General features: G+C 46.5%; 1 protein-coding gene across 2 annotated transcripts in view; it reads right to left on the bottom strand.

The window, feature by feature from the left end:
• Positions 1 to 12,854, bottom strand: part of LOC144480569 (sorting nexin-27-like) — a 125,176-nt gene that overhangs the window by 28,484 nt on the left and 83,838 nt on the right. The window lies entirely within an intron of this gene.

Consider the following 12,854-nt stretch of genomic DNA (forward strand, 5'->3'; position numbering starts at 1 on the left):
CCTTTCACCACCTCAGGATGTTCTGAAGCACTGGAAGGCCATTGGGGTATGTTGCAGGTACAGTTGTAATCCAGGAAATGCAGTTGTAAAATTGGATACCAGTAGGCCCCACAAACAGCGATGTGATATCAGAATAAGCCTCTTTAGCGATGCCGTTTGAGATCAATATCGATCAGGGATAACTCCTTTGCTCCAATTCGAATAATACAATGCAATCTTTTCCATTCTTGCAAGAGGACGGAAAAATAAATCTCAGTTCTCAGTGCGGGTGAGGTTGATTGGCCATGCTAAATTGCCCCTTCAGTGACAGGGGAACTAACAGGGTCAATAGATTCTATTTGCCTCACCTCTAACACTGGTTTCTCTGTTTTAGAATCCCTAAAGTGCAAGAGGAGGCCATTTGGCCCATCAAGTCTGCACCGACCACAATTCCACCCAGGCCCTATCCCTTTAACCCCATCTCTGCTAATCCCTCTGTCACTAAGGGGCAATTTAGCATGACCAATCAACCTCACCTGCACATCTTTTGGACTGTGGGAGGAAACCCACGCAGACACGGGGAGAACGTGCAAACTCTGCACAGACAGTGACCCAAGGCCGGAATCAAACCGGGTCCCTGGCGTCAGCATTCAGAGGCCACTGATTGTAAATAACTGGCAACATTTATCTGATCCGCGAGAGAGGAGAAAATGTTTCCACTCGGTTATCATTGAATCGATGAGAATAGAATTCCTACAGTGCAGAGGACGACATTCGGCCCATCGAGTATGCACTGACTCTGATAGAGTATTTTACCCCAGGCTCTCTTCCACCATCCTACTTCTGTAACCCCATACATTTCCCATGGCTAATCCCTCTAACCTACACATCTTGGGACTCTAAGGGATAGTTTAGCATGGCCAATCCACATAACCTGCACATCATTGGAGTGTGGGAGGAAACTGGAGGGAAACCGAAACAGACAGGGGGAGAATGTGCAAAACTCCACACAGACAGTGACCCAAGGCTGGAATTGAACCCGGGTCCCTGGAGCTGTGAGGCAACAGTGCTAACCACTGTGCCATCCTCGAATGTGCTTCCTGATTCAATGGGAGCAGATTCAATGATAATTTTCCAAAGAGAATGGAATAGTTGAACAGGCACAATCTGAAGCATCGAGGAAAGGGAGCAGTGGAGTTGGACTAACTGGACAATTCATTGTAAAGAGCCATAATAAACATGATGGGCTGAATGGCCACCTTCTGTGATGCACCTCTCTACAAGGCATTGGTCCAATATGTTATTGTGATGTTTTATTCAGGAACTAAACTCTGTCCCTTTGAGCAGCAAGATCAGACAGACTCCCAGAGCAGTGAGAAGCTGGAAGAGGCAAAGCCACTCTGTTCATGATAATATGCACCAGCAGTTATCTCTGTTTCAAACAGAATAATCCTCTGCTACTCCGGGGAGACAAAGCTTCTGAAGCTGCTTTTCCACTGTGCTACCATGCTGCTTCAATGGCCTTTGACCCCCAGTATCCAGACAACCCTTTATGTTATTGTTTAAGCAGACATGCTTTAAACACACTCAGTAACTGAACTTCCACAACCCTCCGGGGTAGAAAAGATTGACAACCCTCTTACATAAAGAAATTTCTCCTCAACTCTGTCCCAAGTGGCATCCCTCTTTGAAATTGTGCCCCTGGATATGTCAGGAGATACTGGATAGGTGCAGGAAAAATAGGGTTGTTGTAGTGGGAGACTTCAATTTCCCTGGTATAGACTGGAAATCGCTGAGGGCAGGGACTCTGGATGGGGAGGAATTTGTAAAATGTGTACAGGAGGGTTCGTTGGAACAATATGTAGACAGCCGACTAGAGAGGGGGCTATACTGGACCTGGTACTGGGGAATGAGCCCGGTCAGGTCTTCAAAGTTTTGGTAGGGGAACATGTGGCAAATAGTGACCACAATTCTGTTAGCTTTAGGATAGTGATGGAAAAGGATGAGTGGTGTCCCAAGGGTAAGGTGTTGGATTGGGGGAAGGCTAACTTTAGTGGGATCAGGCAGAAATTGGCAGCTCTTGATTGGGAGAGGCTGTTTGAGGGTAAATCCACATCTGGTATGTGGCAGTCTTTTAAGGAACAGTTGTTAGGGCTACAGGACAGGCATGTGCCTGTAAAAAAGGATAGGAAGGGTAGGATTAGGGAACCGTGGATAACCAGGGAAATTGAGGGACTGGTCAAAAAGAAAAGAGAGGCGTATGTTAGGTCCAAGCAGCTAAAAACGGAGGGAGCTCTGGAGGAGTACAAAGAAAGTAGGAAAGTACTCAAACGGGGAATTAGAAGAGCAAAAAGGGGTCACGAAATGTTCTTGGCAGACAGGATTAAGGAGAATCCCAAGGCATTTTATTCATACGTTAGGAACAAAAGGGTTGTTAGGGAAAAAATCGGACCTCTCAGGGACAAAAGTGGGGACTTATGCTTGGAGCCCAAAGAAGTAGGGGAGATCCTAAATGAATACTTTGCGTCGGTATTCACAAAGGAGAGGGATGTGTTGACTGGGAGTGTCTCGGAGGGGAGTGTTGAACCGTTGGAGAAAATCTCCATTACAAAGGAGGAAGTGTTAGGTTTGTTAGAGAATATAAAGACTGACAAATCCCCAGGGCCTGATGGAATCTATCCAAGGCTGTTCAGGGAGACGAGAGGTGAAATCGTTGGGCCTCTGACGCAAATCTTTGTCTCGTCACTGGACGCAGGTGAGGTCCCAGAGGATTGGAGGATAGCCAATGTGGTCCCGTTATGTAAGAAGGGTAGGAAGGATAACCCGGGTAATTATAGGCCGGTGAGCTTGACGTCCGTGGTGGGGAGGTTGTTGGAGAAGATTCTTAGAGATAGGATGTATGCGCATTTAGAAAGGAATAAACTCATTAACGATAGTCAGCATGGTTTTGTGAGAGGGAGGTCATGCCTCACTAACCTGGTGGTGTTTTTTGAAGAAGTGACCAGAATGGTTGACGAAGGAAGGGCCGTGGATGTTGTCTATATGGACTTTAGTAAAGCGTTTGACAAAGTCCCTCATGGTAGGCTCACGATCGCCACAGGGGGTCGGAGAGGAATTTCCCAGATTTTTTTTTCCCCATATTGGCCCTGGGGTTTTCACTCTGGGTTTTCGCCTCTCCCTGGAGATCACATGGTCTGGAATGGGGGGGTGGGGGTGAGTTAATAGGTTGTGATGAACAAAGCATCGTAGCTGTGAGGGACAGCTCGGTGGATAGGATATTAGTATGTAGATAGGCTGGAAAATTGGGCGGGGATCCTGGATTCAGGATTCAATCCTGGACCGGGGAGCGGCGCGGGCTTGGAGGGCCGAAGGGCCTGTTCCTGTGCTGGATTGTTCTTTGTTCTTTGTTCTAGATTCCCCAGCTAAGGGAAACCCGCAGCTGCCCAGTGTATTTCTTTAAGTATTTTGTGGGTTTCAACGAGATCACCTCTCATTCTTCCAAACTCTAGATAGAAAATGGAGGCCCAGTCTCTCTTCATAAGCCATCCCGGAAGGAGTTTGGTGAACTTTTGGATTGAGACATCTTGGTCGCTGCGCAGTGATATCATCAGGATATCACTTAGCACATTGACTGCAGCGATTCAAGAGGACAGCTCGCCACCACCTTTCCCAAGGGCAACTAGGAATGGGCAATAAACGCAGGCCAGCCAGCGACACCCATGTCCCACGGATGAATAAACACAAGGATGTTTTATTGCAGTGTGGTCAACAATAGTGCCAAGAACGTAGGAATTGGTTGGACAGTGGTAACATTACTGGATTAGTAATCCAGACACACAGGTTAATGTTCTAGGGTTCAAATCCCACCACAGAAGCTGGTGGAATTTAAATTCAATTAATTAAATCTGGAAGTGAAACCTACTCTCAGTAAATGTGAAACTATCATTGATTGTCGTGACAACCCATCTGGTTCACTAATGTCCTTTAGGGAAGGAGATCTGCCGTCCTTACCCGGTCTGGCCTACACGTGACTCCAGAGCCACAGCAATGTGGTTGACTCTCAACTGCCCCATTGAAATGGCCCAGCATGCCCCTCAGCTCAAAATTTTAAAAAAAGTTTATTTATTTGTGTTACAAGTCGGCTTACATTAGCATTCCAGTGAAGTTACTGTGAAAATCCCCTAGTCGCCACACTCCGGCGCCTGTTCGGGTACACTGAGGGAGAAATTAGCAAGGCCAATGCATCTAACCAGCACGCCTTCTCATACAGACTTATAGAATTCTAATTGGACTAGACAGGGTAGATGTAGGGCGGATATTCCCGATGGTGGGGGAGTCCAGGATCAGGGGTCACAGTCTGAAGATTCAGAGTAGACCATTTAGGACGGAGGTGAGGAGACATTTCTTTACCCAAAGAGTGGTGAGCCTGTGGAATTCATTACCACAGGAAATAGCGGATGCTAAAACATCGAATGTATTCAAGAGGCAGCTGGATATAGCACTTGAGGCGAACGGGATCAAAGGTTATGGGGAGAAAGCAGGATTAGGCTATTGAGTTGGACGATCAGCCATGATCGTGATGAATGGTGGGGCAGGCTCGAAGGGCCGAATGGCCTCCTCCTGCTCCTATCCTCTATGTTTCTATGTCTTTCGGACTGTGGGAGGAAACCGGAGCACCCAGAGGAAACCCACACAGACACGGAGGAGAACAGGCAGACTCCACACAGACAGTGACCCAAGCCAGGAATTGAACCCAGGTCTCAGGCGCTGTGAGGCAGCAGTGCTAATCGGCAATTAGGGATGAGCAATAAATGGTGGCCTTGCCAGCGATAGCCACATCCCAAGAAAGAAAATAAAATAAAAAGGAAATGGGAGGATTTGGTCCCATGTCCCCACAATCCTGTTTTGCCATTCAATAATATCATAGAAATCATAGAAACCCTACAGTGCAGAAGGAGGCCATTCGGCCCATCGAGTCTGCACCGACCACAATCCCACCCAGGCCCTACCCCCACATATTTACCCGCTAATCCCTCTAACCTACACATCCCAGGACTCTAAGGGGCAATTTTTAACCTGGCCAATCAACCTAACCCGCACATCTTTGGATCATGGCTATATCATGGCTACATCATGGCTACATTAACTTCACTTTTCCACCCCATCCCCAAATCTCGCCATTCCCTCAATGCTCACAAACCCATCTACCCCAGTCTTGGATATATTCACAGCTCTCTGGGGCAGACAATTCCAAAGGTTCACCACGCTCTGAGTGAAGAGATTTCTCAGCTCAGTCCCAAATGTCTGACTCCTTCTGAGATCATCTCGGACTTGGAACCACGGGTATACTGGCTCCCAGGAAAGTGGGAAGAGATCAGGAAAATCCAAGGGGAAAAACAATGGTGCCTCGGACCCAGTGTTTAAAAAAAAGTACCCTATTACAAGGGGGCATAACTATAGGGTTCATGGTGGGAGATATAGGAAGGATGTCCAAGGTAGGTTCTTTACTGAGAGTGTGGTTGGGGTGTGGAATGGACTGCCTGCAGTGATAGTGGAGTCAGACACTTTAGGAACATTTAAGCGATTATTGGATAGGCACATGGAGCACACCAGGATGATAGGGAGTGGGATAGCTTGATCTTGGTTTCAGATAAAGCTCGGCACAACATCGTGGGCCGAAGGGCCTGTTCTGTGCTGTACTGTTCTAAGTCTAAGTACCATTTATCTTCATGTTACAGCTAACTGTGTAATATAAAAGCGGCACGGTGACACAGTGGTTAGCACTGCTGCCTCACAGCGGCAGGGACCCGGGTTCGATTCCCGGCTTGGATCACTGTCTGTGCGGAGTCTGCACGTTCTCCCGTGTCTGTGTGGGTTTCCTCCAGGTGCTCCGTTTTCCTCCCATGTTCCAAAAGACGTGCTGGTTAGGTGCATTGGCCGTGCTAAATTCTCCCTCAGTGTACCTGAACAGTTGCCGGAATGTGGCGACTAGGGGATTTTCACAGTAACTTCATTGCAGTGTTAATGTAAACCTTACTTGTGACTAATAAATAAACTTTTCTTTAGCTGACACCCTGTGACTGAATGATGCAGATGGTGACGCAGAGAAGACTTGTATTTATGTAGTGCCTGTCACAACCCAAGGACATCCCAGTGTGCTTTACAACAATTCACCTTCCTTTCAAGTGGTCATATTGGAATGTAGATGTGGCAAACAAATTACAACTAGCACGATGCCCACAAACAGCGATGCCATAATGACTAGATAACGTGTGGTGCTGGCTGAGGGATAAGTATGGGTTAGGATAATCTTCCCTCTCCACTGACAGCCCGGACAAGAAAACATTCTTAATCCATTCCTCAAAACCTCAACGCATAATGAGACTTTCCTCTCAGCAAAGGAAACTAATCATAGAATCCCTACAGGAGGCCATTCAGCCCATCAAGTCTGCACTGACTCTCTGATCCTTTCCTGCACCCTAACCCCGTAGTTTACCATGACAAACCTACACATCGAAGGACACAAAGGGGTAATTTAGCACGGCCAATCCACCCGTCAACATTAAGAGCATTCAAATGGTTATTGGATAAACATATGGATGATATTGGAATAGTGTAGGTTAGATGGGCTTTAGATTGGTTTCACTGGTCGGCACAACATCGAGGGCCGAAGGGCCTGTACTGCGCTGTAATGTTCTATGTTTTAACCCACTCATCTTTTGGAGTCTGGGAGGAAACCAGAGCACCCGGAGGAAATCCACGCAGACAGGGGGAGAACGTGCAAACTACGCACAGTCACCCAAGGCTGGAATTGAACCCGGGTCCCTGGCGCTGAGAGGCAGCAGTGCTAACCACTATGCCATCATGCCGGGTCGCTGGCACTGTGAACAGTAGCAGTGCTAGCTAATGGCATGTACTTCATTTTGCATTTACTATATAATCTAGTATATTTTTAAAAAGCAACCCTTTGCACAAAGGGTAACCCCTCACTGCATTAACAGCTGTTTCAGATTCATAGCTTGGCTGTGATTTTGAACAGTAACTGTCTGATCCACAGTTTCACAAATGGTCGGGAGTGATAGAGGCCGCTGCCTGTACGTTCCTTCCCTCTGCAGGTCAGACAATCTGGAAGCAGACTAATTACAGCTTTCCCCCGACTTGTCACGCCGTTCATTCGGTTGCACTGCACAAGCTTAGCCTTTCATTAACCGAGTAAGATCACTTTTTCTTCCCCACCCCCCGAGTGAAGAAAATGCCAACCTTTCGCACCCCCAGAGAAAGCTTCACAACTAATTAAAACGGCTTAAAAAATATATATCCCTTTTTCAGAGTTACACAGTCAGTGTGCAGATTGGACGGTACAAGCCCTCAATCCCGTTTGCTCCACAAAAAACAATTCAAATTGAATCCAATTATCCAGATAGTGCTTTGATGAACAGGGCGAGATGCAGAGCGGTACCGCTGTTCAAGGTAATGTACGTTGCACAATGCCCCATCAGTGGTGATTACTGCCACTGCTACTTGCTTAGGAAACTAAAATACCTCATGAACGTAGCAGCAATGACGCACTCCCAACATTCTCTACACCCAACATTAACGCACTGCGTACCTCAGATACCCAGAATAGAAGTGCAATTAGATAATGTACAGTCACTGCTGAAATGTATGAGGCACAGCAGCCACCTTTGCTATTGGTGGGAGCTTGCTGTGTCAATGTGATAAATTACCAGATAATCTGCTTAAGTGATGTTGAACAAGGGGTACGCACTGGCCGGTGGATCAGTAAAAGCCTGGCATAATTGGATCACTGACATCCTTGAATGGATTACGTGAATGCAGCATTACGTTTGCATCATCTCCGCAGTCAGCGCGTGTACTGCAGTTTAGAAAACGGGCCCCAGAAAGCTGGGAGCCATTCGCAGACTTGACGATGCATGCAAAGGCTATTGCTAAGGAAGTCACAAAGATAGAAGTGAGGTTCTTTCATCAATAACCAAGCTCCAATAGGCTGAGATTTCCCCCCCGCCCCCTCTATCACAAATAATGGATCATCTGACAAGGTAATGCAACCCAGAGACAGACGCACAAATCTGCACAATATTTTGACTGGGGGGCCAAAGGCAGAAGGGATAATCCCTTTTGACTTGACTCAGATCCCACTGTCTGCTAATCTGAAGCATTACTGCTTCAATTTGAATCTGCAGGCCAGCTTCCATTTGTTGTATTGTCAATGTCAACAAAACGAAGGAGATAGTCATCGATCTCAGGAAGCGTAGTATGGACATGCCTCTGTCTACATCAATGAGGACGAAGTAGAAACGGTCGACAGCTTCAAGTTTTTAAGTGTTCAGATCACCAACAACCTGTCCTGGTCCCCCGCCCCAATGCCGACACTATAGTTAAGAAAGCCCATCAACGCCTCTACTTTCTCAGAAGACTAAGGAAGAAATACTTCCCTGGTGCATTCTCCATGACAACACACCTTTCTCATGCAGTATAAATGTTTGCTCCCTTTGAAATTTGGTATTCCTGCATCTGCCCTAATGAGTGCAGGAGGAGAAGCTTTGGCACTTTTTTTTTAAAAAAAGGAACACATGTTCACCAACTAAACTGTAAATAGTTGATTATATAATTCACGGGGATGAGAGGTGAACGAGGGTGACTGGTGAGCAACGCTGAAACGATGAAAATAAGTCAATGAAAAGCTACTGAAAAAGTCCTGGACGGTCAACCAACACTTGCCAACCAGCAGGCTTGGGTTTGACTGACAGCGAGCACCTTGCTGAGATTGGATACGCGGGATATCAGGAGCTGTGGTGGAAGTTTGTGCCAGTGTCAGCTGAGAATGGAGGCTAAGCCCTCAAAGCGAAGTATTTAACCTCTGTACGTTTCCAAATGCCCAGCCGGTCTTTTGCTGACCTTTCAGGATAAAGGAAGTGGGATATCCATATTAACATGACAAAATGGAGTGCCCCAGTCACGTGCAGCTTTAGTAACAGATGATGGCCCGCTGTGGGTGGACAGTAGGTTCAAACACTTGGGGAAGGGAAAAAAGAGAAGACAGTACGTGTACCGGAGGAGGACAAGCACACACCAGGCTGTGATACCCTTACCCTCAAACAACCTCGCTACACCCTCATGGGCAGCACGGTGGCACAGTGGTTAGCACTGCTGCCTCAGTGCCAGGGACCCGGGTTCGATTCCTGGCTTGGGTCACTGTCTGTGCGGAGTCTGCACGTTCTCCCCGTGTCCGAGTGGTTTTCCCCCGGGTGCTCTGGTTTTCTCCCACAGTCCGAAAGACAAGCTGGTTAGGTGCGTTGGCCGTGCCAAATTCTCCCTCAGTGTTACCCGAACAGGCGCCGGAGGGGATTTTCACAGCAACTTCATTGCAGTGTTAATGTAAGCCTACTTGTGACACTAATAAATAAACTTAAAAACTTTATGCCACCACCCTCTTGTGGGTCAAGAACAGGAGGATGAAGGAAGTCAGTAAAGTTGTATCACGCCAAATAATGCATGGGAAGCAGAGAGTGGGAGCAGTGAAGGGAGAGGAGAAAATTAGCTAGAAAAATGCCACAAAGTGTCCCCTCACCAAAATTCCCAACTTCAATAGCTGCAAGAAGATCCCTCATTCCCCCAAAGAATGTATGGTTTAGAAAACACAAGGGTTTAACAAGATTCTATATTCTAATCGGATGGTTTTTAGCCCCCAAAGACACAAGTGTCTTCTGTAAAAAGAAACAAAAGTATATGGAAACTAGTCTGACCTTGTAGTCGATAGTGTACAGCTTGCAAGGTACATTAGAAAGTCCTCCAACCAATATTCAGAAACCTGCCAACTCAAGTCGTGCTCAACAACACATCACAGAAATTGACTTCAATTTGCTTTGCCTCACAGCTTCAACACGCTGGAGTCATTCCCTTCAAATAGATCTTCCAAGAAAGGCTGGAGAGAGAGAGAATAAAACAATTCTCCAGACAATCCAGATTAAATGGGAAGGATAAAGAATCAGATCCAGCAGCGTGGGGATTCTGTCGACCATGGACTGGGAGTCTTTATTTGCTTTTTATCCACCCGCAAATCGGCAGCAACACAAAGTTGAGAAAATGGAGGAAACACACCATGGAAGTATTTCAGTCTGAGAATCAGAATGTGTGGCATTGATAATGATGTTTGGGACTGTGGAGAATTAGGAACCAGTGCAAATCGGTGATTATGGAGAGAAAGGGGAGTAGGAAGAAATAGGAATGAAGGAATATATGAAATAGGAGCATTAGCCCAAGTGGCCCCTTGAGCTATTGAACTGGATCATGGTCAGTCTACAACCTCATCATCATTCCTCCACACGACCCCATATTCCCCGATATCTTGAATAACTGGAAATCTATCTCCATGTTAAACATACTCATTGACCGAGTTCTCTGCAGGAGAGAATTCTAAAGATCCATCATCCTTAGTGAACAAATTCTTCCTCATCTCTGTCCTAAATTGCCTGTCTCTTATTCTGGGACAAGGTCCCCTGGTTCCCACCCCCACCAACCAGGAGAAAGATTTTCCCTACATCCCAGCTAGGAGAAAGCTCCTCTCTACATCTCGACCTATCAAGTTTAGTAAGAGTTTTCTCTAAGTGAGGTCACCTCTTATTCTTTAGCAGTGTAGAGGAGCTCGGTTTAGGGAGGATTAAGGATGCAAAGCTGACCAGGTGAGCACTGGAACAAGGGAGACCGCAGTTGACAAAGGACACCAACAAGGGTTTCAGCAGCAGGTTCAGTATGGACAGAGGTAGGGCGATGTTACAGAGGTGTAAGGTTGGCAGTTTTGCGACGGAAACCACATGGGGTAGGAAGATCAGCTCAAATTCAAACAGAACAGCAAACTTGGGAACAATCAGATAGCAGTAAGCAGAGGAAGGAATAGCGTCAAGGGGCCAGAGTTTGACATGGAAGTCTAGAAGGAGGAATATGGATTTTCTCTATTGAGATGTTCAAGACTGGATGTTGGGACTGGCAGTGTGACAGCAGGGAACCAGTGAAGTTGGTGATTCAATGTGAGTGCTGGCTTGGCTGCAATAACAGATCATTTCAGGTTCAGAGGGCAAAGCAATACAAACTTGGCAATACAAAGGCAGATTCCTGTGCAAGAATCTGAGAGAGACATGCAAGATGAACCTTTTCTGCTGCTTCCTTATATTGGGGTGAATATTCTTTCAATACACATTTCAGCTGCTGCACCAATCGGTTAGCCTGTTAGGTGCCATGCTCCTTACAATAATGACATTGACAGATGTGCTCATGCACACACTTCCTGTCACATTGCGTTTCCAGATCTAGGACAGTGGAGAATGAGGTTTTCCACGCCAAGTGAATGCACTTGTGCTCAGAGATAAATGGGCAAACTGCACAATTTCCAACTCTCATTACCGCTGGAGAAAGGCAATGTCAACAAAATTTAAATCCCCTTTAGCCCAACCCATATAAATGCTGCCTTCACTGAATGATCGGTCAGCCTGCAGCGAGGCAAGCCACCCCCCCTCGGGCACAGAGTCCAAACCTCTATTCAGCATTGCCCGACAAAAACAACTCAACCGCAGAAAGCATCTTTCCCAGATGACTAAGGAAATTCGGCATGTCAGCTACAACTCTCGCCAGCTTTTACAGATGCACCATAGACAGCATTCTTTCTGGTTGTGTCACAGCTTGGTATGGCTCCTGCTCTGCCCAAGACCACAAGAAACTACAAAAGGTGAACAAAGCCCAACGCATCACGCAAACCAGCCTCCCATCCATTGGTCAGACCCCATTTGGAATATTGTGAGCAGTTTTGGGCCCCATATCTAAGGAAGGATGTGCTGGCCTTGGAAAAGGTCCAGAGGAGGTTCACAAGAATAATCCCTGGAATGAAGAGCTTGTTGTATGAGGATTCTGGGTCTGTACTCGGAGTTTAGAAGGATGAGGGGGGATCTTATTAAAACTTACAGGATATTGCGAGGCCTGGATAGAGTGGACATGGAGAGGATGTTTCCACTAGTAGGAAAAACTAGAACCAGAGGGCACAACCTCAGGCTAAAGGGGCGATCCTTTAAAACAGAGATCAGGAGGAATTTCTTCAGCCAGAGAGTGGTGAATCTGTGGAACTCTTTGCCACAGAGGGCTGTGGAGGCAAGGTCATTGAGTGTCTTTAAGACAGAGATAGACAGGTTCTTGATTAATAAGGGGATTTACGGGGAAAAGGCAGGAGAATGGGGATGAGAAAAATATCGGCCATGATTGAATGGCGGAACAGACTCGATGGGCCGAGTGGCCTAATTCTGTGCCTATGTCTTACGGACTCTGTCTACACTTCCCGCTGCCTTGCAAAAGCAGCCAACATAATCAAAGACCCCACACACCCCGGTCATACCCTCTTCCACCTTCTTCCATCGGGAAAAAGATACAAAAGTCTGAAGTCACGGACCAACTGACTCAAGAACAGCTTCTTCCCTGCTGCCATCAGACTTTTGAATGGACCTACCTTGCACTAAGTTGATCTTTCGCTACAGCCTAGCTATGACTGTAACACTACATTCTGCACACTCTCCTTTTCTTCTCTATGAACAGTATGCTTTGTCTGTATAGCATGCAAGAAACAATGCTTTTCACTGGAAACTAATACATGTGACAATAATAAATCAAATCAAGATTGGAAGCTCTATTCAGAGTGACTACTTGCCAACAAGTTGGGGGCAGGACAGGTATGGTTTTCATTCCGCAAATATAGTGTCCCGATAAGACATAACAGGATTCTAACTCCACCAAAACACATCAAGTGGAAGACAGCTACAGAATAATGTAAAAGCAACTTCAATCATATGCAGCAAGTGGTCCCCAAGCGTGAC

This window comes from Mustelus asterias, chromosome 29 (genome assembly GCF_964213995.1).
Source record: "Mustelus asterias chromosome 29, sMusAst1.hap1.1, whole genome shotgun sequence".
NCBI classification, from domain to species: Eukaryota; Metazoa; Chordata; class Chondrichthyes; order Carcharhiniformes; family Triakidae; genus Mustelus; species Mustelus asterias.